Source organism: Hipposideros armiger, unplaced genomic scaffold, assembly GCF_001890085.2.
Source record: "Hipposideros armiger isolate ML-2016 unplaced genomic scaffold, ASM189008v1 scaffold_368, whole genome shotgun sequence".
Classification (NCBI taxonomy): domain Eukaryota; kingdom Metazoa; phylum Chordata; class Mammalia; order Chiroptera; family Hipposideridae; genus Hipposideros; species Hipposideros armiger.
This window is the reverse complement of record NW_017731718.1, coordinates 925,322-930,432: the sequence shown is the minus strand read 5'-3', so window position 1 is coordinate 930,432 and position 5,111 is coordinate 925,322.

The following is a 5,111-nucleotide window of genomic DNA, read 5'->3' as shown; positions in this document are numbered from 1 at the left end:
TAAGAAGAAAACTGATCTTCATAATGATTGTAACATAAAGCCTTTAATGATAAAAACAAGTGACTTAATTGTAGCCACCATTGCTTGAGCACTTAGTATGCGCTGGGGATTTTATGTCCACTATTGCCAGTGTCTCTGCAGCCATGCAAGATGGATATTATGAAATGATAAATGATTTGCTCTGAGGCAAAACAGCTAGCAAAATGGAAGAACTACGATTTTAACCCTGCCCTCTCTTATTCCAAAGTCCTACTTTTTCTCCCATTCCACACTATCACATTCATTCTTTCATCCTTTAAACAAGAATTGATTTAATGCCTATATGTAGCAGACACTGTTGTAGTTATCGAATATAACACAGTCACTCTTATGGGGTTTATAGTCTAGATGGGCAGAAAGGAAATAAACCAATATGTAACCTACCCTAGTATAATTTTAGGTATGTAGTTATACCTGCTATGAAATAAAAACAGAACAAAGGCACAAGCCAGGAAAGAGTGTTTGGTAATCAGATCAGAGAAGTGTCCTTAGGATGGACTGTTTCGGGCTTTGTCGGCCCTAAGAAGAGCTCAAGATTTACATAGCAAAAGTTCTCTATAAAGAATAGGAACTAAGAGACTACAGAATCCAGGAACAGTTATACAGACATCTTCAATAATATATTCTGTTTCTTACAGAATTCATGAAATCATTCATTTACATATTCTTTTAGGAAAAGTTAATAGAGAACATCCTGTGTATCCGGCATAGAGATGGTGCTGGAGCTATAAAGATAAACAAGACATAATCCCTTCCCTCAAGAGAAAAGCAGAAATGTAAACAGAGAAATTCTTTCATGGATTTTATTCGAAAGGTAAAATGCATTCAAAAATATTTGGTGAGATCCCATTATAACCCTAAATTCAACCACTGTATGAGACACTGAAAATGTAGCATTGAGAGAAGGGAGTCTGAAGAAGGTCACCGAACTCTCCTCAGAGGACACATATGACATTGAATAAAGTTTACCCCACGTAAACTGCAGGGGTCCTCTAGTAAGAGGAGATGGTAAATAGGAAAGCAGGGAGTTGACATGTTCAGGAACAGTGAGAAGGCCTGGTGGGGTAAATGCAGAGTCCAAGGGGAGCAGTGGCAGGAGAGACAACCAGGAAACTTGGTGGGGCTCGACTCTGAAAGATCCGGCATTTAAAGCGTGAATTTAATCAGTAGTCTGTTGATGAGGGACATTTTTAGTCTCCCAGTGTCACATTTCCATGGAGAGGAACTTCCAAATTCTGTGCACCCACCCCTCTCACACTCCTTTCTGGAAGAGAAAGAGAAGTTCATGGAAGATGAATTTGAGGAAGGAACTGAACATGTGCAGTTCAAACACACTTGGTAAGCTCACAGGAGCATGCTCTGTCTGCCCCCACTGGTGCATGACTGGGTCAGAAAACCCGTCTAATTCAGGGGTGAAGTATGAGACCGCTTGCCATGGATCTAACATCACATCATTCAATCAGCTTTATCATTAATAAAGCTGACATTTCTATGCCTTGTAGTCTGACTTCCATACTTTCTCAATTAGTTTCTGATGTGGAAGAAGAGCTAGTTTACCTATTGGCTTTCCTAAAACTCCAACACACCTGTAGAAGGCAGAATAATGGTCCCCAAATGCCTCCACCCTAATGCCCTGAACCTGTGAATATATTAACCTTGCATAGCAAAGGGAACTTTGCAGGTATGATTAAGGTTAAGGATCTTGAGATGGGAGAGTATGCTAGATTACTCTAAGCTAGTCATAGAAGTCCTTAAAAGCTAGAAATCTTTCCAGCTGGGTCAGAGAGAGATGCAAAGGCGGAAGAGTGGTCAGAGAGATGCAACCTGAGAAGGATTTGACTCACCATTGCTGGCTTAGAAGATGAAGGAAGGCAGCCCCAAACCAAGGTATATGAACAGCCTCTAGATGCTGAGAACAAACTCCCAGTTTATAGCCAGCAAGGAAAAAAGGACCTTGGTCCTACACCACAGGAAGATGAGTTATGCCAACGACCCCAATGAGCAAGAAAGCAATTCTCCCCCAGAGTCTTCAGAAAGAAATGCAGGCTAGCTAACACTTTGATTCCAGCTCTGTGAGCCCCGTGTTGAACTTCTGACTTACAGAACTGTAAGTTAATCATTTGCATTATTTTAACCTACTATGTTTGTGGTAATTTGTTATGGCAGCCATGGAAAACTAATACAATATCATAAGGAGCTAATTAATGAGTGGTGGGTTTTTTTTTTTGGTTTGTTGTTTTTAAATTGAAATACAATAGGCATATAACATTGTGTACATTTGAGGAGTGATACGTTTATATGTTGCAATATGGTTACTATAGTAGCATTATCCAACACTTTTATTACATCACATAATTCTCATTTCTTTTTTATGTTGAGAAAAATTAAGATCTAGTCTTTTGAGGAGCCAATGGAGGTTTTAACACAAGAGTGTTGTTACTCGGAGGGAGATGGTAATTCCGATGGGCAGTAGAGTCTGAGTTTGAAAATGTTTGCATCTCTTGGCAGCATTTGGTGATGGGATACAGTGCTGGGGTAAAGGAGAAATGGTTTTCCAGCATGGGAATTGGGTGGATGGCCACACCATTAACCAAGATTGTGACTCCAGAAAGAGAAACAAGTTTACAAGAGCAAACCATGACCTCGGTATTGATACGTTAAGATCGATACGTATATAAGGCCTGTAGGACATTCCGGACAACAAATTTCCAAGCTGGAAACAAGTGTCTTCAGGAAAGCAGAGACAGTGAATACATTTAGCGTGGATAATGCAATGCAAAGTGAGAAATAGTAACAACTGTAGATCTAGTCATGATGTGGATCATAAAAGATTTATTTTAAACGATTTGCTTGTTTGTTTGTTTATTAATGTTATACCAATCATCTACAACTCTACATAAAGAAAATATGGCCAAAGTCAAATTCGGAAAAATATAGATGATTTTCTAGAGGTCACGCAGGAGCCTGTTTAGTTTCCTGCCATAGTCTAGATATGGCCTGGTATATATTTTTTTATCAGCATTGTGTTTTTAGACCTTCAGATCATCTGTATGAAGTTTAAAGTTTTAAGCTTTTCACAGAATTCCACTGATAATTTCACCATGTGCCACTTCCAGAATGACACATCTGACACTGTTTTTGAATCATGTAAGCATTTAATCAGATCATTGTCTACGTTACATGAGCGGCCTATTTCGTTTTTTTTTTTGTTTTGTTTTTTCTTTACACATTCATATCTTGGAAAAAGTTAGTAATTCCCTTGGAACTCAAAGGGTATTATCCACAAAACTGCAGTTTAATCCTCATCTTTCATGTTAAATTCCATTGTTCTTAGAAAGCGTGTTTAGGTAACATTTAAAAAAAAAAAACAAAGTTGAAAATTATCTTCATTGGCTTCCTGTGAGCCCTAACTTAGCCTCATATAACCAAAAGACATCGACTTAAGTCTTACCTCTCTCTGGGTTTCACCATAGGGAATCTGATTGAGGGTGAAATGATTAGGAGTGCTCAGGCTGAGACAGCACTTCAGATTGGTCAGATTATTTCTTTTATGTAGTTGAATTTACATAAAAGGCCCAAAACACATGTCTTCTTAACAACAGATGAAATTTTGAAAAGTTCAAAAAAACCCAAAACTTTTTATTTTAAAATAATTACATACCACAAAAAGTGGCAAATATAGTAAAGAGAGGTCCCCTGTGCCCATCAGTTAGCTTCCCTTAATGGAAACATCTTACATAAATATAACACATTTTTCAAAACCAGGAAATTGAAATGGATGTTGACACAATACAATTAACTAGACTACAAAGCTTACTCACATTTCAGAGGTTTTGTGTGCAGTCTTTTTTTTTTTTTGTATATGTGTGAATATAGTTCTATGAAATTTTATTACATGCATAGATTCATATGAGCTCCACCACAATCAAGCTACAGAACTCAACACAAAGGAGCTCCTTCATGGTACCTTTTACAGTTTCACCTCTTCCTTCACCACACCTGGCAACCACAGCTCTGTTCTCCACGCCTATGGTTTTATCACTTCAAGATTGTTATATAAATGGAATCATACAGTATGTAACATTTTGATTTTCATTTTTTTTTAATTCAACATAATCACCCTGAGATTCATTCAGATGTCTGCCTATAATATTGTAATAGTTCCTTTTTATTGTTGAATAGTAGTCTGCAGTATAGATTACTACAATGTGTTTATCCTTCCCCCATTGACAGACATTTGGGTTGTTTCCAGTTTTGGAATATGACAATTAAAATTGCCATAAGCATTATCTATAGGTGTTTGCATGAACATAAATTTTTATTTCTTCAGAATAAAAGCCCAAGAGTGTGATTGTTGGGTTGTATGGTATGCGTATGTTTAATTTTATAAGAAACTGCCAAACTTCTAGAGTGGCTATACCGTTTTACATTCCCATTAGCAATTTATGAGAGATTCCGTTTTTTCCACATCCTCACCAGCATTTGATACTGTCAGTGTTTTGCATGTTTTTTAGCCATTATAATAGGTATGTAGTAAAAAACAGTGGATTATTAGTGGTATTTTTGGAACTACGTATAAACACTTGAATAGGATCTCTAAAGTGAGCACAATTTCTTATTCCCATATATGAATATAGTAAAAGGACAGGAGGTTGTATCTTAGCCCTCTATATTTGCAAGTGAAAAAGAACATAAAAGCATGGAAATTTAAGACCATCAATAACTACAAAACCTGCTTATTTGTAACAGATTCCCTTGTGGAATCCTTGTGGTCAGTTTCAGGGAAGAGCAGAGTTTGCTATCTTGATGATTTGATTCTCAATGTTCAAATGATGAGGAGCCCTTGAAAGCATTCCCGAAGAGTTTCTCATGCTTGCACTAGAGAAAAGCTTTAGTCACAAAGTTGCATTCAAAAACTTAAAGATAGTAATTTAAGAATAATATTAGAGACTTAAAATTTCAATATTATCAGCACATGTATAAAAATAGCAGCGCACCGAAAAACAGAAGTTTCATTTCAATGGGCATTTAAAAAAAAAAAAAGACCAGGAAACCTGTGCTATTTCTTCCTC